At 42.9% G+C, this 21,435-nt stretch overlaps 1 protein-coding gene across 4 annotated transcripts in view; it reads left to right on the plus strand.

Moving 5' to 3' along the window:
- The first annotated feature begins 1,475 nt into the window (after positions 1-1,475).
- sipa1l1 (signal-induced proliferation-associated 1 like 1) overlaps positions 1,476-21,435 on the plus strand; it is a 163,803-nt gene continuing 143,843 nt past the window's right edge. For all 4 annotated transcript variants that reach the window (XM_007893254.2, XM_042337969.1, XM_007893253.2 and 1 more), the window contains exon 1: positions 1,476-1,647. The gene's annotated coding sequence lies outside the window, so the exon portion shown is untranslated. The remainder of the gene's footprint in view (positions 1,648-21,435) is intronic.

The raw sequence follows: 21,435 nt of genomic DNA on the forward strand, positions 1-21,435 counted from the left end.
CTGTAATGGCTGTTGTTAATTGTTCTGTGTGTTGTCATCGAGCAGTGACATTGAACCCACTCTCAGTGGATAATATTTACTTATATTGTGCAGAAAGAATTAAAGGCTGAATAATAATAATAATCATTCTTGTATTTGGATTTCTGCTGCAGATGAGTCGAGTTGAACAGTGTGCGATACCAGTAACTAGACCATGGAGGAACACGTTGTGGTCAGTCTGTGGGTCTACGAACAGCCGAGGATCGCGAAGACAATGGAAAACGTACGTAAGGATTTTTTAAGGAACGGTTTCAAAAAAATGTCTCAAATACAATTATCATCATTCTTCCACACCTTCCAGTTGTTGGTCAGTGGGTGTGTAAAAAAACACACACATAGGGGTAACAACACTTTGTAAACAGCCCATAGAAAGCAACATGATATCTCACTGTGTGATTGTATCACTGTGTAAAGTACTTGTTTACAAGCAAAACCTTCCCTGAGTCTGCTTTCACTGGCTTCGAAACAGTCGCAAATTGTATCCACCATCAGCTAGTTTATGCTGAAATATGTTTGTTTACAAATAAAAAAAATAATAATAATCTTTGCATTTGATACAGCGAAGCATCACGTCGTTGAGAAGTCTGAAAGCGCTTCATCGGAATATACCGTCGACTGTGTACGTCGTTGTGGGCGAAATAAATCCACGCTCAATAAAATCGATTATTTTTGAAACCTCTATTTCTTCTAATAATTCTAATTAATAACAATAATTAAAAAAAAATCGACGTTGTGCTCTCTTGTGGCACAGTTTGCAAATTTCAAACGAGAAAAAAATTTCAAATCAATAAATAATCAGCAATAAATTAACAAATCAGACTGCAATTTCCCCTCTCTCCCCCCCCCCCCCCTCCTCCCTGTCCCTGGAGTGTGTCCCCCCCCAAAAAAAACACAACCCATTCAGTAAATGTGGTTTCTTTCTGCAGAACAGTTTGCAGTTTCCAGGTGACAGCAGATGGAGTTTTGCTCCAAAAAAATCTGCTCCAGTGGTGTTCAGTATCGCGACGTTTTAACGTTGTGACCTCAAGCACTGGGGGAGAGGAGAGAGAGGAGTGAACTTTTCCCAAACAATTTCCCAACAACGACTGAGAGGGAGAGAGAGAGACACACACACACCACACACACAGAGAGAGAGAGAGAGAGACAGAGAGAGACACACAGAGAGAGAGAGAGAGACACACAGAGAGAGACACACACACACACACAGAGACACACACACAGAGAGAGAGACACCCCCCCACACACAGAGAAAGAGACACACAGAGAGAGAGAGAGAGAGAGACACACACACAGAGAAAGACACACACACACAGAGAGAGAGACACACACACAGAGAGAGACACACACACACACACAGAAAGAGACACACACAGAGAGAGAGAGACACACACACACACACACAGAGAAAGAGACACAACACACACACAGAGACACACACACACACAGAGAAAGAGACACACACACACACACCACACACAGAGAGACACCATCTCATCACATCTGAACCACCGACTCCAATGCTTTCAAGAAAAAGGGGGAAAATAATCATCCTGGCAGCTCACAGCAACCACAGACACAGGGATAATCTTCAGCCCAGAGACGAGAGAGGTGAGGAAAATGGGGAGGAAAAGAATTTCTCATCCACCACCAAAAAAAAAATCTTTTTTTTGTGCTTTTGCTTTTTTCTCTCTCCCTCTCCCTCTCTCTCCCTCTCCTCTTCCCAATTCAGAAAACTGAATTTCTCCTGGTTTCTCAATCCACCTCTTTTCTTTTCTCTCTCTCTCTCCCCCCCCACCCCCACCCCTTCCCCCACCCCCTCCCACCCTGAGCTGCCTGATAACGCAGACTCTTTAGATATTTGTGTTAAATGTTTGTGATAACGTGTCCAAGGACTTCAGAGCTGTGTGTGTATGTATGTGTGTGTATGTATGTGTGTGTGTATGAATGTGTGTGTGTGTGAGTGTGTGTATGTGTGTGTGATTGTGTATGTATGTGTGTGTGATTGTGTATGTATGTGTGAGTGTGTGTAAGTGTATGTGTGTGTGTATGTATGTGAGTGTGTGTATGTATGTATGTGAGTGTGTGTATGTATGTGTGTGAGTATATATGTATGTATGTGTGTGTGTGAGTGTGTGTGTATGTGTGTGAGTGCATGTGTGTGTGTGTGTATGTATGTGAGTGTGTGTGTATGTATGTATGTGTGTGAGTATATATGTATGTATGTGTGTGTGTGAGTGTGTGTGTATGTGTGTGTGTATGTATGTGAGTGTGTGTGTATGTATGTATGTGTGTGTATGTGTGTGTGTGAGAGAGAGAGAGAGCGAGAAACGTTCTCCCTTTTGTCGAGGCTTCAGCAAGACTTTGGGGATCAGCTCTAAGCCTTTTTCTTATTAACTGGAGGATTTATTTCAGTCTCTCACCGACTCAAAGAGAAGCAGCAGCAGAGATAACCAGAAAGGGTTTCTTTTTAATTGCTAAACCAGGGTACAGTGCTGTGCAGTTTCCAGGCAGATCTATGAGTGCGATTAGTTTGATGGATGAATGAATTAAAAGTGGGGTGTTACCCCCCCACACACCCCCCTCCCCCCTCCCCCTCCACACCCCCACCAGCATCTCCATGTCAAGTCCTTTTGGGTGTTAAAGTGATCGAGGGGCAGAGGACCTGACTGACTGGTAATGTTCATGATCCTGAGCTTTTGCATTGTATCCAATCGCTGGTTGTTACACGACAGAGGTTTTGGGTTCAGTCTTTGCATTTTAGGGCAAAATGTATCTTGAGGCTTAACTGAAGCAAAGGAGATCAGCCAAGGGAGCTGTGTGGGGGTGAGAGGGGGTGGGGGGGGGGAGAGAAGAAATATTGGTGTATGTTTCCCCTCTCCTTCCACCCCGTTGTTTGTCAGTTTCTTTCGTATTTCACTGTACAAATGACTCGAGGTTAATTGGACTTGGAATAACCTTGAGTTAAGTTTGGGGGTCGCGTTGAGTCGAGTCAGAGGGTTAGTTGTGGGCTTCTCTTGTTGGATCTCGACTGCAGTGGCACTCTGTGTGGGAGTGAGTGAGTGGGAGTGTGTGTGTGTGAGAGGTGAGTGTGAGTGTGTGTGTGAGAGTGAGTGTGTGTGTGAGTGTGTGTGTGTGTGTGTGTGTGAGAGTGTGTGAGTGTGTGTATGTGTGTGTGAGAGGTAAGTGTGTGTGTGAGTGTGTGTGTGTGAGAGTGAGTGAGTGTGAGAGTGAGTATGTGTGTGTGAGAGGTAAGTGTGTGTGTGAGAGTGAGTGAGTGTGAGAGAGGTATGTGTGTGTGTGTGAGAGTGAGTGAGTGTGAGAGTGAGTATGTGTGTGTGAGAGGTAAGTGTGTGTGTGAGTGTGTGTGTGTGAGAGTGAATGTGTGTGTGTGTGAGAGGTAAGTGTGTGTGAGAGTGAGTGTGTGTGTGTGTGAGAGAGGTGTGTGAGAGTGAGTGAGTGTAAAACGGCCTTTTCACATTGGCAAATCCAGCTTTCCAGCAATAAAGTGAGGTGTGAGACTGCCAGTGAGTGAATGAGTGCCCAGGAATGTGTGTGTGTATATATATATATGTGTGTGTGTATCTTAGATATATATGTGTGTATATATTATATGTGTGTGTGTATATATTATGTGTGTGTACATATGTGTGTGTATTATATATTGTATGTGTACATGTATGTGTTATATATGTATGTGTACATATATATGTGTGCACATGTCATTGTGTGTGTATATATTATACACATATATGTGTATATATTATATATATGTATGTGTATATATTATATATGTATGTGCATATATATATGTATGTGTATATATCATATGTGTGTGTGTATACATATGTGTGTGTGTGTGTGTCACAGGCGTTACAATTCTCCAAACGTTCTCTCGAGTGGTTGCAGCTTTTCCCAGCGCCAGCTTCAATGTTGGACTGAACAGATCAGCTTGTTAGCGGTAATGGAAGCTTGATTAAATAATAATAATAATAATTAAAGGCGCCTCCATCCAAAGCAGGGTCGATTATTATTACTCTACACCCCCCCCCACCAACCCAACCCCAGAGCAATAATGAAAGCAATGCTTGAAGGCTGCTGTTGCCTTTAAACCCCACTGCAAACAGGCAAAGGAAGAGTCTTGTCTCATTCAGACCTGCCGACCATTTGTGTTTCCACTTGATTTGGCTGCCCGCAGCAAAGCAGGATTTGTCCTGGTGATGGCTTGCTCTCTGGGATGTGTTGCCCATTCATCCGGCAGTGATCGGGGGGACGTTTAGCGTGTGGGTTTGAACGATCAATAATGCAGTAAGTCGCTGTTGAAGGGAATATCACAGGATCTGCCTTGGCCACTTGTTAGCATTGGATCACAGTTCCCTGTGGGCGAGGGAGGGGTCGGGTGCCTCTGTAACCCCGTGGGGGTAGATTTGGGGGAGAGGGGTGGGAGGGGAGAGAGTGGGTGGGTGAGGGGGGAACGGTGGGGGAGAGGAGGGAGGGTTGGGTTGGGGAGGGGGGGGAGAAAGAGTTGTAATTTGCTTGGACCGCGTTCCTTCACCTTGATTAGGAGTTGGTGCATTGCACAATAAGGTACTTACTGTACACAGCATCCTGAGCATCGGGTGTGTGAATTGAGTTTAGATTGGATGGCAGTGGGGGAGAGCTCCCTCTCCCAAGTAGAGACGGAGGCAAGGAGGGCTTTTTGCAAATATCCTTCAAGTGCAGAAGGTTGAGAAAACATCCCCAAGTTTACTCCGCTCGTGCATTTATTAATTGCAAATTTTAGAATGCACATTTGTTTGGGTTAGAAAAACACGCACCCACATTTGCATTTATTAACTGCGAATTGTAATTGTATTCATTGGACATTTTAGATGCCCATTTTTTGTGTGTTGCAAACACACATGAAACGCGGCAGCCAATTGTGCATAGCAGCGCCCCGCAAACATTCGTGGACTGAGTGACCACATTTTTTTGGGGGTGGGTAGAATTATTACCCTCGGAAATCGACTAACAAACGGGTTCGTCTAGTTCTTGCAAGTGAAAAAAATTGAGGGCAAAAAGACATTATTCAAACAATGCTTTCAAAACACCTCCTCTGCAAAGTTGCTGGAGCTTTATGTTTATTCCTCCCTCTCCCCACACACGCAAACAGACACAGGGACCCGTAAACATTTCAACATGTTAATGGTTTCTGGTGTTTTGTGTGTCAGCCTGGCTCAGCCGCCTTTCTAAATCGGAAGGTTGTGGGTTCAAGCCACACATCGGGACTTGGAATCAGACCGTCTAGACTGACACTCCAATGCAGTGCTGGGTGGGGGGAAGCTTGATGGAGGTGTTATAGACAGATGATAAACCGTGATCCCATCTGTTGGTCACTCACTCCATGGCTGTTTGTGGGACATTGCTGTGCGCAAACTGGCTGCCACATTTCACACAGTCACTGCATAACACATTATATCCTGTAAAGCGCTTTGGGACATCCTCCTGACATGAACGATTCTGTATTTTTTGTTATTATTTAAATAGCAGCTTTGCTTATCCGCCCATTGATTTTGATGGAGAGTGCCCATTCCACTCCAAACGTAGGTAAATTTGCCATGTGTAAGTGGCATATATTTGTGGAACTCTCAATCTGGTTTGCATGCTCTTAAACACTGTGACGGGTTTTTGTATGCATCAAACATTCGGCTGTCCAAAATAACGGTTTTGATGGAAATCCTGCCATTTTAGTGTCTTTCTATTCCCAAACAGATCATCCTTTTATCATGCATTGTTGTTTTTACAATTACAGCTGCGTTTATATAAAAAAATACTATGTTGTGGTATCTGATGTTGAATTTTTAAATATTTTTAAAATAACTAACGTGCCTTTCATGTAAAAGTAACAATTTTAATGTGAAAGGTTGAATCACGTTTCTTTCTATTGAATGTGTTCCTGTACTAGGCAATGTAATACTGTGTGAAATGGCTGTGTCAATTGATAAAGTTATATATAGGGAGCTATAACTTCGGAGGATGGTTTAACTCTGAGGAGGAGCCACTCATACCCAATGAGTCGGAGATTTAAATGGAGAGGTGTGTGTGGGGCCCGGTTATGATTGACAATTGGAAGCTTGTGTCATCCCACCTCGTGAGGCAGCTTTGCTTGTTGGGCTGTCTGATTGATCTTTCCTGTGTGCTTGTGCACGCTGGCATCAGTGCAGTTGATTTAAATTGGATCCAGCTGTTGTGGAAACTGACCCACAGTGTGAATTGGATGGCTTCTGCAGCAAAAACCACTTGTATTTATCCAGTGCCATCCATTATCAGACAACCACTCCCGAGTGCTTCAGAGTGATGGGTCAGATGCCCAGCGAGGTGCGAAGAGTGGAGGTGACCATAGGCTCAGTTGAAGAGGTAGGTTTTAGCGTGGGAGGTTAAATATGTATATAGAGAAAGGGTGAGGCCGAGATTTCCAGAGGTAAGCAGTGGAGTAGCTGGAGGCACTCACATGACTGAGGTGAGGACATTGGACATTTGAAGTGGAGGTACAGTGAGGAAGTTGATATGATAAATCTATTGGTGTCTGCCTTTTCTGAGGTTATTGTTGATGGGTGTAGGTATGAAGAAAGGTCAAAGACTGGCTTTGGTGACACATCAGTTCTATCAAAATGCTATATTCATGAATCCCACAGGCATATATGATGCTTGTACTGTGGTGGACAACAGCAGCACCAACCCGTACCTATACTATACCGATTCTCATCGGGAATAATCTTAACAGACAGAATGAAAATGCAAGTCCTATCGGAGATGGGGGTTGGCTTGTGGGAGGAGGTGACAGTTAATAATCTTTGCATTTGATATCCTTGCATTTGTTGTAGCGCCTTATCATGTCTCAAAGCACTTCACAGAATATACTGTAAAGTGGATTGACTGTATTTTGTTTGTGAAACGGTTAAAGAGGGAGGGGAAAACAGAAACCACAGCATTTTGAGTCTTGAATTGCGGCTTTTCCTTGTCACAAGCATTCCCTATCTTTGATGAAGATCTGCACAGGGCAGCAATGTCAAACTTGTATTGCAGTTCTGTCAGAAAGTACTGATAACTAAGCCTGGGGCATGGCCAGAGATCATGATGGCTGCAGAGCCAATTAATTTGCTATGTCAGTTGCCATTGCCCCTGGAAGTACAGGGTGTCCACAAAGTCCTATTACCCCACCAGCAACTGAAACATATGGAAGAATAATGATAACTTCGTTTAGAAGTACTTCATTGTATTCAGTTCAAGTGTTTAACTGTATTCAGACGTCCAGTTGATTGGTGTGTGTGTGTGAGCACCATCATTTTCATGGCAGATAATTGTCCGTCCCCATGTTCAGTGCAACATATTCCGTAACATGATGGAGTGAAGAGGTGAAATGCGACTTTGACAACTTGTTTCAGCTCCTCCATAGTCTCTTATCACTGTTTTGCAATGGGTGGTGTAACAGGACTTTGTGGACACCCTGTAGAGTTTATGTTTTGCTTAAACAAATGCTGGTCCTGCAAACTAAACCGTTTTGAACCTATGCTGTAAGCAGAATAGGCATTAGTCAAGTTAAAATGTCATTAAAAATGTATGTAAAATGTAAATTCTGAACTCTTTTCAGTGCATACCTCCCCCCATCGTGATCATTCTCACTGCTGCCTGGAAATTGTCCAGTGGAAAGCTAGAGGTAACTCGTAGGCTTTGCTCGGTTTATGCCTGGCCTAGAAACACTTCATTACCTGGACTGCCTGTTGTGAAGGTTAAGTGTAAATGGGTCATATCGGATTCACATCTCAATAGCACCTGGACCAAATTATACACGAGTTGGTCTCATCATTCACTCAGCAGGCTCCAGCCTGCTCCATTTCTCTCGCACGGCCCACCCCACCATCGGAGGACAGCCTTTCTGCCCCCTCTCTTGCCTCCTTCAAGGCTCATCTCGAGACCTTCTTCTTCGACCACGTCTTTGATCACCCTCTTACCGCTGCCCTCCACCACCCACCCGATCCCTATCCCCAGCTCGGGTCCAAATCCTTGTCTGTTCAGGACCTTCAGATATCCTTCCTGACGTGAAAGGCGCTGTACAAATGTCATTAGTTGTCGTCGTAGTCACCTCTGTAAATGTGACTGTGGCCATGGTGCAAGGATGAATGTAACTTTAGTACAGTGATGGGCGTAAAGAGGGTAAAGATGATTTAATTTGAAGCATGTTCCTGATCTATGCCTGCCACCAAGCAAGAAATATTTCTGATAGAATATTATGCTCTGGAAAGTTGAAAGGATTTTGTTTTTTTGGCCCAGTCATAGCTGCATTTCGCATTGGGTTGTCACTAAAGCTTTTCCCATCCAGTCCACCTACAAAATATACAGTCACTACACTTTGCACGATACCCTGTGAAACGCTTTGAGGCGTCCTCCCAAAATGAAAGGCACTATGTCAAATGCAAATGACTATTTGATGAAACACTTTCTCGTGTCGTTGAAATGTCTTTGAAGAGCTTCTCAGGGTTTTAACTATATAGTGTAGTGACTGTGCATTTGTAGGTAAAAATAGACATTGCATAGTCGTTCTACAAACCTTATTGGGTCTCACTTATGGACCTGGGCAGAAAGTGAGTCATTTATAGTGTTTGTAAATAGCTGTTGCTTTTGTTACAGTTGTTATTAAGTTTGAGGAAAAGCATTTGTATAGTGACTTGAATGTTCAATAACAACAGTTTAGATAGTATAGCCTTGATATAGAGCCTTATCATGTCGTCGAGTCGTGTCAAAGCGCTTCACAGGATATACTGGAAAGTAACTGTTTTTTGTGGGGGAAATGCATGCCAAGAAGGGAGGTTCTCATGGTGTCCTGGCCAACAATCCCCCAAATAAAATTGGTCATTCGCTTTATGGCTGTTTGTGGGACATTGCTGTGCACAAATTGGCTGCTACATTCACCAACAAAATACCACAGAATACTTTCTTGTGAAGCCCTTTGAGACATCTCGTTGCCCTGATAAAGCGTTGCATAAAGGTAAATTGCATTGTATATTGCATCGTTAAGTTCTGTGCCTCTTAGTGAGTTTCTTCATTGTACACCGGATGGTTTTGAGGTGGAGATTGATTGATTCTTGTATTTGCTGTATGCACACATTGGAATGGAGCGGAGAGCTGCATTGACCAAAGCTGCACAAATACAAAAGGGTAAAGCTACCCACCTGTGATGTCCCTTGTACTTTCTCTAATTAAGAAGATCGACATGCAAATATTGAACAACATAGGGGTTTAGTGAAGTGTTTCACATGTGTTTAATGAATTTTTTGGGTGGGTTGAGATTGTCTCGCCTCGTATGTCCTACCATTGGTGGCGGAGCTTTCAGCCACTGGTCTGTTCTCTGAAACTCTTGGTCATGTAATCATTTTGTCTTGTGACCTCTACCTCCCTCCTTAAAAACCTGTCTTTTTGACCAAGCTTTTGCTCTAGATTACAAGCAGCACGTGGAAAAATGGCCTAAACCACCGTACCTCTGGGATTTGCACTTTTCCTCTTTGCTCTGCTGAATTGCTAGTCAATTACTCCCTTCCACCCCACATTGCAGTTGTGCTTTCAGACACGTTGCCCCTGCTATCTGGAACTCTCTCCCCAAACCCTCCTGGTTCGCATCTTCTCGCTTTGCTTTCAAATTATTTTTTAAAACAAACTGCCCCTTTAACTGTGACTTTTGTTTACCTTGCCCTTATTCCCCTCCTCCCCCAATCTTCAACCCTTCTTGGGCTCCCACTCTGCTCCTGTAAAGTGGTTTGAGCTGTGAAAGGCACTATTGTATATAAGTGCAAGCTATTGTCGAATAGTTGGGGGGGTTTTCCGTGGCAGAAATGCACTGCGAGCAGTGAAGATGACCCTTTTGCTCGCATCAGAAGCATTTGGCATTTTATGCTTTAATTTTTTTTTGCCGCTTTTTTTTAACCTCCCATTTCTGCTGCCTTTATGCCTATATCTCTTTTGTGCAGCTGCATATTTTGTATCAAGAACGGGAGAGTGGGGAGTGAGGGGGAGAGATTCTCAGCATTAATTATCCTGGGGAAAGGGAGGTATCAAATGACAGTGGAAGGCTTTGCACAGAGAAATTTCACTAGCTGACTTCATTGTCTTTGCTGTATTTTTAAATGTCTTTATTGAAAAGCTACTGTTAGCCACTCTTGCTGATTTAGACAGTCTTGTCTGGAATGTTATCTGGAGTGGGGGAAGAGACTGACTGGTTTCTGTCTGTGCCATGGTCATTGCGTGTCCTTCAAACTATTTTTCCCCAGTGTTGCCAGAAATCCTAATCCTCCCAGCAGGAAAGTTAAACAATAACGGGGATGGATGGTTAGGGAGAAGGTGATATATAGCCTTTGGTAAACTATAAACCAGATAACATTGCAAAAGCCATTGTCAATCCGAAGGAGCAACAGAGTGGCTAATTGCAGCTCTGCAATAAACTGATTTAAAGTTGTTCCGAGAAGCTGATTAGATCCAGTCTCGTACAATGAGCTCTAGAAACGCAAATAGCCACTCTGCCTCCTACAGTTTTCAGATCTCCTCCAATCAGATAATTACAAAGTTATTCAAATTCCTTTTTCCTTCCCGTTTTTAATTGGACTAACTTTAATGAATAGCCTATTTCCCGCTGGTGGGTAAATGATACCAACGTCTCTCTTCCTCTGGTATCCTGTCCCTGCATCACCATTGTTTAACCTTTCCCCTTCCCCCCACTTTTATTCAATTTTTGGGAGAGTGTTTGACATTGTACTTTCGTATCCAAACCTCACTGAGCGTGGCAATCTCCACGATCACATTGACTGCTATGTAATAACAATAGTAATCCTTGCATTTGATACAGTGCCTTATCACATCGTTGTGACTGTAATTTGTGGATGAAACGCCTGAGCCTATAAAAGCTGCATGAGCAAGGTACCAGAGGGTGACTGACACACACAGAACTTTACCATGAGCTTTCTGGAGAGGAGGAAATTGGAGGAAGATGGCGAAATCTAATAAAACTAAGACAGCTGATCAATCTTGAGTTGTGCTCAGTCGTAGAATTATACTTTTTTTTGAGTATTTTGTTAATTACTCGCAGTTCAGTGTTTCAGTCCTCCAAGCAAGGAAGTGATTTGGTTTCATCAGGGACAATTTTCCTTTCAACACGCACACACATATACACACACACACACACCAATCCCAAGGAACATTGTGCTGTGTGGTAAAGCAGCTGACTGTTTTATTACATCTGGCAGAGGAACCTTTCTGTAAAGTGTTACATTTGCTGAAAGTAGGCCAGAGGGCCACTGTGTGCAGCCTAGCTTCAAATATGGTAATGGAACTGGGTACCTGTGGGTGTAGATAATAATTGTTCGGGTGCTTTTCAATACCTCTTCGCTCATCATTGCTACTCGGACCACGGAAATCAATTGTGTTAACTTTTGTTGGTACACGATTAGAATATTAAAAAGCTGTGTAACGCGGCCACACTCAACCACGCAGAGCCTTCCATGTATCCTATTTCTGACTTTCACCTCCTCCAGTGTTTGTAAAGAAGAAGCGAATTATCTTTGTTCTTGGGTTTTCACAATAAAGAATCAAGTGACACTTGCTTGTGTTCAGCTACGCTACGTATTTTAAAGAAGGCATTCTCTTCACAGTTATTAAAATGTCAAAATATCAAGATAATCTATTCAAAAGGATGATGTTTGTTTGTCAGTGTGCGCAATTACATAACATAAGAGTACATAAGATGATTAGAATTTAGTTGCATTTGAGGATATGTTGGAATAAATTGCCAGAGAACGTCTGGCAATCTTGCACCGCTTAATGATGATACTTGCAGGTAATCTCTCCAATCTCGTGTTCTATGCGACTCAGGTCGTCGAGTCAATTGCTTGACAGGCAAAACCGTGGCTATTTCTGTCCATTTGCTGCGTGCTGCACAGTCGTAAGACTCTGATCACTTGCTTTTGCACAAGAGCGCCTTGAGCTTTTCCTCGTCCTCGCTTTCATAGCCCTCCACGGTCTTGCTCCTCTCAACCTCTGTGACCTGCTAACCCCATATCGTCTTGTCTGCACCCTCCACTTGGTGGCCTCTGTCCTGCTCCACGTCCCCCGCCCGGCCCACCACACCATCGGCGGTCTTTCTGCCACCGACCTTTGGAACTCCCTCCCGTCTTGCCTCCTTCAAGGCCTGTCTCAACACTCCTCTTCAGCCGTGCTTCCGGTCACACTCGCCCCGCCACCCTCCCTGCCCTCCCACCCTTCCTGATCCGAAGCTCAAGTGCAAATCCTTGACTGTCCAGCGCCTTGAGACGTCCTCCCGACGTGAAAGGCGTTATACAAACATAATCTGTTGTTGTTGAGCTGAGAGAAAGCATCTCCAGCTGCTTTGTAGTTGTTCTTATTTGGTTTGCATACCTGGTGGTTGACAGGCACCGAGTACTGAGTCAGCTACAGTGAGTTTTGCAAATTGTGCAAGATCTGTGTTTTTTTTGGAAAAAAAGGAAATTACTGCTGTGGGCTTTTCTTTTGAAAGTATGTGCACGCATAAATTCTTTGCTTGGCAAAGCTGGTCACTGTCTTAGGTGTGTGACTAAGCCTTCCAGCTTCGATCCCAGGATCTGTGATGACTTAATGTGTCTGGGCCAAGTCCTGGTGCTACAGTTGATCTTAACAAGAGCGTTCTATGCATTCTATTTCGGAGTCCCGTAGTGTAGAGATTAGCACTCTGGCCTCGCAAGCGAGAGGACCTGGATTTGATTCCCGTGCGGGGCGAAACCTTGAGCAAGTTTCCTTACTCCACACGACTCTGTTTACCTAGCAGTAAGTAGGAACCTGGTTGTTAATCGATTTGGGGGGGGAGGGGGGGCATCACTTTCCAGGGGTAATAATTCCTCAAAAAAAAATTGGCTCACTCATTGCACGACTGTTTGTGGGACACTGCTGTGCGCAATTGGCTGAGGTGTTGTGCCCACAACATACACAGTCAATCCACTTAAGTGAAAAGCTTTGAGACGTTTCAATTGCATGATAAGGCTCGATATCAAATGCAAGGATTATCATTATTATCTTAACATTTTTGAATGGGGGGAGGGAATGAGTGAGGAGGAGGAATAAGACAAGGTTGCCATCCCTGATGGCTAAAACAATGTTAGGTTCAGATGAGATGACCATTCACAGCTGAAAATCCTGCCAATACTGTCTTGCCTCACAGATGAAGAATGGCCACTTTGGGAGAGAGATTGGTGCTGTGACTGGCAATGAAAGGACTCTGATAATGTTAGTCCTTAAAGAGGAAATCTGTATTTGTCATTCAAGATGAATTGTATATCTAGAAACCAATAAATATTTATAGGACTAAATGAAATGTCTCGCAGACAAATTAGACTTGACATGGGGCCAGTGTGTTGTTTAATGAGCTCACTGTCTCTGCAATTAAGGTTAATGTTGACTTGTGTATCACACCCACAACGTTTGTTCCCCTATCTGGATGAGATGGAGAGCTACAAGCCACTGCTACTGTGTTAAATTGCAAACAGCACAACAGTGAATAATGTGGGACTTAGTTCAACTTGGCATCAAAAATGCCATTAAGTGAGGGGTTGAGCCCATCTGTTCCAATGTCGGTTTGCTCCTAGCATTTTCTGCCCCACCATCAGTGCCGTGCCGTTATTCTGTCCCAAAACCTCGACACTTTGCTTCCTCGTCCTGATTGAAAGTCATGTGAACTCGTAAGTTGTGCAATTCAAGCTGTGAATTCTGCAGGTTTTGATCTATCCTGTACTACCAGTTTTTAAATGAGACAAATAATCCCATTTATTACCTGCAAAAGTTGTGATACAGTAATATTCGAGAGGTGTATACAGAACAAGCATGGCCCTCCCATCTTTACAGGGGCCAATTGCGAGCAAGGCACCCTACCATTATCTTCTCGTGTTCTTAGTCAATCATTCAAGGTAACTGAACAGCCTGAGGTGAGGTGTGATCATGCAACAAGATGTGGAACTAATTAAAGTTTCCTAGTTGCAATCATTTCACAATTTGTTTTACTTTGAAGAAATCCAAGTCGTCGCTCCACAAGTGCAAACCATCCAGAACTACGCAGCTCATATCCTCTCCCACACTGAGCTCCAAGAGTCTTATCACCTCCATCGTGGTCTAGCTCCACTAGCTCCCCATGCCCCAGAGAATTCAGTTCAAGATCCTCGTCCTCACTTTTAAAACCCTCCACGGTCTTGCCTCTGTGACCTTCTAAAACCCTACCTACTCACCCGCTCCCTCCGCTCAACGGGGACTACCCACCCCATTATCGGGCTTTCAGCTTCTCTGCCCGTACCCTTTGGAAATTCAAGCGCTTTGGGACGTCCTCCTGACGTGAAAAGCGCTATATCAAATGTAAGGATTATTATAACTCCATCCCAGAGTTCCTTCACTTTTCCCCCACCCTTGCTTCCTTCAAGGTCCATCTGAAGATCTTCTGACCTTCGGCCCCCACCCCTCTTGAATCCAACCCCGAGCTAAGGCGCAAACACAGTTGAAAGGATCGGAGGTACACACCTGCATCTTGGACCCTGTGTACACGGTTTGGGTATTCAGCTCCATTCGCATTGTCAGTCGATATTTCCTTCAGCTTATCGAGTTTGTGTGTGTTTTTTTTAAAAAAAAGCCAATGCCATATTCAAACTAATAATTCTTTGTAACTTACACAGGTGAGGAGAGTGAAAGTCACTCGGTCTCTGAAGGGCTGTCCTACATAAACTGCTGAAAACAGCATCTTTTCTTGTCAGCAAGCATTGTATGATGAGTACTGTAATTCATTATTAAAATGCATAAAATTTAATTTTCTTTCCGCTGGTAACTGCACTGTTTGTTTTCTGCCTAGGGACTTTTATTGGCACTTGATACCGGTACTAAATTAATGTTTTACACTTCAGTACAAATGTTTTTAATTAGTTGTCTTACTGGGGTGGGTGGGGGAAACTCTCTCCATACTTCTCCTGAGATGAGTATTTAGTGAAGGAATCTTACCTTCCGAAAATGAAATGGAACAATTTGAATACAATTGAAACATGGCTCAGCTATGTATTTGGAGGAGCAATAAATGACACAAAGTACGGGATTAGAGTAAACTTAGACCTACCTCTCCTTTGGTTTTGTGGCCGGCTGGGTAATGTTGTGCATTTTATTACTGAGGCATTATTGGAAATTAAGTTATTTAGAGATTCCCATTGCTTTTTCTTCTTCCATTTGCTGCATTAAATCCAGTTTTCGCACCAAACATGGTGATGGATCATTATCTGCCATGAAAATGATGGTGCTCACACCGATCCTCTGGACATCTTAATAAAGTTAAACACTTGTACTGAATACAATTAAGTACTTCTAAAGACAATCATCGTTCTTCCACTTGTGTTTTTTTTAAAAAAAGTAACAGATCTTTGTGGACACCCTGTAGTAGTAGTAGTAGTAATAATAATAATAATCCTTGCATTGGAGTCCTGCAGCTCAGTGGTTAGAGCACTTGCCTTGCAAGCGAGAGACCTGGGTTCAATCCAGGCAGGGCGAAACCTTGGGCAAGTTTCCTTACTCCACACGCCTAATAATAATCCCTCCAAAACAAAACAATAATAAATTGGTAATTTTCAATCCACGACTGTTTGTGGGACACTGCTGTGCGCAATTGGCTGCCGCGTTTCGCCCACAAATATACGGTTAATTCACTTTCCAGTCTATTTTGTGAAGCGCTTTGAGACGTCGAGAAGACGTGAAAAGCGCTGTATCAAATGCAAGGATTATTATTATTATTTGATATAGCACTTTATCACATTGCTGAAGTGTCTCAAAGCATTTCACAACCACAACAATCCTTGCATTTGATATAGCGCTTTTCACGTCGGGAGGACGTCCCAAAGCGCTTCACAGAACACATTGTAAAGTGAATTGACAGTATATTTGTGGGCGAACGCGGCAGCCAATTGTGAGTGACAAATTTATGCTTATTTATTTAGTTATAAAGACCCCCAATGAAATGGAGCTGGCCTCAGCAGTCTGTTGCACAGTAACCCCACACAATTGACTCAGAGGTGGACAGGAAGTACAAAGGAACAAATAACATAGGTTGAATCCATGAGAATTCTTTTGCAGAAAATGTCCCAAATATTACCTACATTTGCAAATCGGATAGTATTGAGTAATTTGGGTGTGTTTTGTGTTGTGTAGTAACTATACCTGTCCTGACCTGTCAAACCTGGTGTAAAACTACTCATGCTGCTGGTGTAACTCTGGAAATACAGAATAACATTGCCCAATAGTTTTGTTGTTTTACATTTTTCTCTTTCCCTTCTTTCCTCTGCCCTGTCGTTCCACATTTATGTGGAATTTACACAGCAGTGTCTTTTTCAGTCGGCTCTTCAGCTTTGTACATGATAAACTCTTGGACTGTCTAACGCTGTGGAACATTCAAGAACACCCAACTACCGACAGCAAAGAGTACTTGAAATACTTTACCTTTCTACTGTCACAAGCAAATGAGACTCTTACCTGGTCAAAATCGTTTCAGGTACTACAGTAGAACCTGGGAGTTTTGTTACTGATAGACTTGACTAATAGACTTGAACGTGCCTTATACTAAGTCTCTGAAGAGCATGCATATTGCCCCAGTGTGACATGTTTCAGTTGCCCCTGTTTTCTGTTGCTTTTACAATGAGCAGTGTACGCTTCATAAACAATGCTGTGACTGGGCTATATCCTCCGGCTTTTGGCCTGGTTTTTCTCCTGGGCTTGTGCATGTTGCAATGGCATTGATGATCCCAGACCAGCAGACCCATATTATAATTTGGGGGGTAATAATTGCCCCTCTCATCTCCCCCCCACCCCCCAAATGTGGTCACTTAATCCACAAGTTTTAGTGGGACGCTGTTATGTGCAATCGGCTGCCGCGTTTCACCCACAAAATACTGTCACTGCACTTTACAGTATACCTGCATTCTTTGAAGGGCTTTGAGATGTGTCAACAATTGTGATGAGGCTCTATATCAAATGCAAGGATTATTATTATTAAATGTAATGTTGTGCAACTAGACAATAAATTTGAATGTTTTACGTCAATGAAAATGTTGAACTACATTGACACAGTACAGCACAAAGCTGTAGTCTGTCCAGATGGATGTTATTCCTTGGGAATCTCCTAACCTGAGAGCAAACCACGGATCAAATGTGCCTCATAATAAAATATATCCACCGAAAACACTTGTCAGTGTGAGAGGCTTTTAATCACCATGGCACCCAATACTGTAAAGTGTTATAATATTCAACACCCACAGAAATGCAGGCAGGCAGCAATGTTGCTTGTGAAACCCTGCAGAATAAAAACTCATGTCACTAAATTTGCTTCGGATTTTGTATTAGCTGGCAATAGTCCTGATGGTGATGGTGCATTTTGAGTTCCAGCTTTACTGGTCAGTGGCGTGTTAGCTTAGCTGCATGGAAAAGATCACGCTTCGACCTGAAGCAAAGATCACCGAGAAACAGCAAACAAGAAGGTGAATGCTCCAACTTGCTATTAAATAAAGTGGTTGGATACAGGTTAGACAAGTTCATTTTGTTGCAGATCATTCTAAATGTTCACCTTGTTGTAAGGATTGGGGGAGGTGGAGGAGAGTAGAAAGAGAAATGTTGAGCAGAGAGCCCAAAGGCTTTTTTTGGATAAGGACATCTTGACTTTTCCTCCTGATAATGGTATTTGGCTGCAATATCTCCCGTCATCAGGAGGCTATCCTTCAAATGGTCACCGTGCTGCCTCGGTACTCAGTCCCTCTGTATGCTCTGTAGAATACCTACAATAACCACAAACTCCTTGTGTCCCTCCTTGTCGTCTGAGTGAGCTTGCGTTTTTATACAGCCACTTAAACATCTCAAATCATTTCACAATAATTACTGTCGCGGTGACTGTGCTAAAGGCAAGTGCAGCAGCTANTTTTTTCCACTGACATCCACGGTGAATCGCCAATTAATCTGGAGCACCGTTGGCCAGGAACCCGGGAGAAAATCCTTTCTCTCTCGAATAATGCCATTAACAGCCATCTAACCAAGCAAACAGGACCTTGGTTTATTTAGGGTCTCTGAAGGACTGCACCTCTTGACAGTGTGGCAAGCGCCCAGCACTGCAGTGGCGTGTCAGACTGGTCAGTAAGCTCTAAATCCCAACTCTCAACCTTCTGTGAGGATGCTACCAACTGAGCAAGGTTGACATTTGTGCAATGATTCTTCCGCACCTGTGTTTACAAGTGAGGACATAATTTGGCCTGCCTCTAGTTCTAAACGGTTGATTAAATAGCGCATCACACTCGAGGAGGTGTAAGGAAACTGCTGAGGCTCTCAGGATCAGTGCTGTGAAAGCCATTTAGATTCAGCAGGGGAATCGGAGTGCCTGGTGTCTCGGGAGCCGGTAAAGCACAGATTCTGCACACACTGTTTGCAAAATACTGCAGTTTACTGAGTAGGAAATGACAATGGAATTGAACAAGCAAGTAAACTTCCCGCAGGGTTCAGGTAGAAGTAACTCGGTGGTTGGATACCCTTTGGTCAAATGAATGACTTTCTTTTGCAGGGAGAAATTGGTCTGGATCTGAATCATAAAAATGTAACTGGGGGCTTTAGGTCAAAGTGATTGGGTTGTGTGTGAACCAAACAGTGTCTGTGCAGTAAACTCTGGTGTAATATGTTTTGAGTTGCACTGTTTTGGAGCTTCAAACCCAGATAGTATCTGGGTTTGTGCTTGTGATTTTGATTCCCTCTGCTCTCAGAACTCAGCCTTGCTGTCTTGTAGATCTGGATCTTTCCTTTTTCATGCTCCTAAGACAGCTTATATAATAGTAATAATTCTTGCATTTGAAATAGCCCCTCATCACGTCACTGAGATGTCTCAAAGCGACTCACAGAATATATTATAAAATGGATTGACTCTATTTTGTGGGACAAACAGGGCAGCCAATTGTGCACAGCAGTAACCCACAATTAATATGTGCAGCGGCCTTCATGTTGAGCAACATCTTAAAGCACTTTACAGAGACTGTGCTGAACTCATAGCAGGCGACCATAGAAACAGTCAAAGAAGTAGGATTTCAAGAGGCTTTTAAATGTTGATTGGAGAGGGCTCCGGTGGGGGCAAGGGGCAGAGAAAGCAACCAAGGCTTTTAAATGTTGATTGGAGAGGGCTCCGGTGGGGGCAAGGGGCAGAGAAAGCAACCGATTTTACAAAGCAGTTCAAAGAGGTGCTTCTGCCTGGCCTATATTGTCCAATTATCATGACTCGCCAACCTACTTGCCATGGAACAAATCGAATCTACTTTGCTGCTTGCACATAGTGATTTGCAAACTAGTTTTTCTTAGGCGTGTGCTCTCTCTGCATGAAGAGAAAAAGAAACGAAAAGTTAGCTGCGTCAGGGGCAACAGAACCATTTCCTCTTAGGCAAAAATGTTGTCAATGAAACAAAATGCAAAAAGTTCTCTTACACTTTTGTAAATTGCAGTTGTCAGAATTAGAATGTATTGCTACCCAATTCTTTGAAGTAGACAGAAATAAGCTGTTTCATAAATGATCATCTTATAAGGGGAAGATTATATAAACAGTGGGCAGTGCACTGGAAATTGTTGCATTGTAAGATTACTTTGTTGCTACTCCTTTGTCATCTGTGTTGTCTTCGGGTGTTAAAATCGTGCACCGAACATCCTATATCCTTTTGAAATGAAATTGCCGAAGGAGGGTTCTGAAGGATATGTGTTGCCTTAAACACACAGGATTGTGGTGTTATTTTGAATCATACTTTTTGTATTTTGAATAAAAAGGCCGAGATGTTCACCCCAGTTTGTGTAATTGCAACTTTCTTGGATGTTGCACATTTTAGACCTTTAGGTGGTTAAGACGTTTCATGAAGCAATAGTCATTGTAAAAGGGCAATGAACAATAGAATAAATAGTTCCAGCATACACTGAATGGCTTTATTCAGTGTTATGATTTCTATTATTTTTGTTGAAAGGGAAAGGATTGAATTCTGGACAAACAGCTGATAATTAATTGGAGCTTGATGTCTCCTGCATGTGGAACTGTTCTGCTCCATTACCTAGAGCATTACAGGTCTTATATTTATCAAATTGATGCCTTTGAATTCCTTTACATTGTGACTGTTTACCGCTTTATTACTGTTTTGTTTTCACAGATTGTGAGCACTGTCAGACTGTTTGATCAATAGGAGAATCTGTCTTTATCTAATGTTGACCTACGTCAAGAGAACCATTGTAACTATTCTATGGATCTTTTCTTTCTCTTATTCCCCGCCCCTCTAATATGCAGCATAGCATAGGTTCCGCACTGTGTCTGTACAGGTATACTTGGAGATGTTTTCCCAGAATTAAAGATATTAAAATACTTATACTTTTTTTCAGGGACCTGAAGACAATTAACCTTTATACTTCCCAAGATCATACCTGAAAAGATTGGCAATTTTCGTGAAATAATTTCGTTTTATAACCAAAATGAATGACTTAATGGCTATTTCGCCCACAAATATACAGTCAATTCACTTTACAGTCTATCTGTGAAGCGCTTTGAGATGTCTCTATGACGTGAAAAGCGCTGGGGTGTCCGCTAATAGTGTTTTATACCATAGTCCTCTCCCAGCTGATCTCTGAGCTGGTGCTGAGCACTGAGCTGAGAGGAGATGAGCCTGTGAGCCCTCTCAGCAATTTGGTTAATGTCTTTCCCACCCCCCCCCCCCCCCCCCCCCCCCCCAGGAGCTTTTTATTTGCACAAAGAAACCAAAGGTGCTAATGGTGTGAATTCAGCAACAGGGAATCTGATCCAGCAACAAAGGCACAAGCTCATCCTGCAGATCATAAAAGGTCAAAAACACAAGATTGTTGAGCGGGTTTAACAAGAGCTTTGCTTTCTTATGACATGGCAAAATAAATCAAACTTGCTTCATTGAAACCCTTTTACTAAGTTAGTGGAAAAAAAACAACCTTACCTTTTTTTCACTGATTTTCTCTGCAGGCGAGGTATGTATGGGCTGATTTCCAGCTTTGTGGGAAAGCCATGCTCGAAAAAATTATTTTCATCCTTTAATAACATAGGCTTGTGATTTATAATCTCTTAATATGTTTTCGGCTCATATTGACCTAACTAGCTGTCCGTGTTCCTGCACTATATTATTGCCACTTTAAGTGTTTGAACTTGGCGTGGCACAAACCTTGGATCAGGAGAGCAATTTGCAAGTTAATGTTTTTTTGATTACAATTTTCCATGCATATGGTGTTCATCAAGATGGGCCAGCCAGCATTGGCAACACTTCAGAACTCCCTAAGTTCAGGTAATAATTTTCC

The sequence above is a fragment of the Callorhinchus milii genome, unplaced genomic scaffold, assembly GCF_018977255.1.
Source record: "Callorhinchus milii isolate IMCB2004 unplaced genomic scaffold, IMCB_Cmil_1.0 Scaffold9, whole genome shotgun sequence".
Classification (NCBI taxonomy): Eukaryota; Metazoa; Chordata; class Chondrichthyes; order Chimaeriformes; family Callorhinchidae; genus Callorhinchus; species Callorhinchus milii.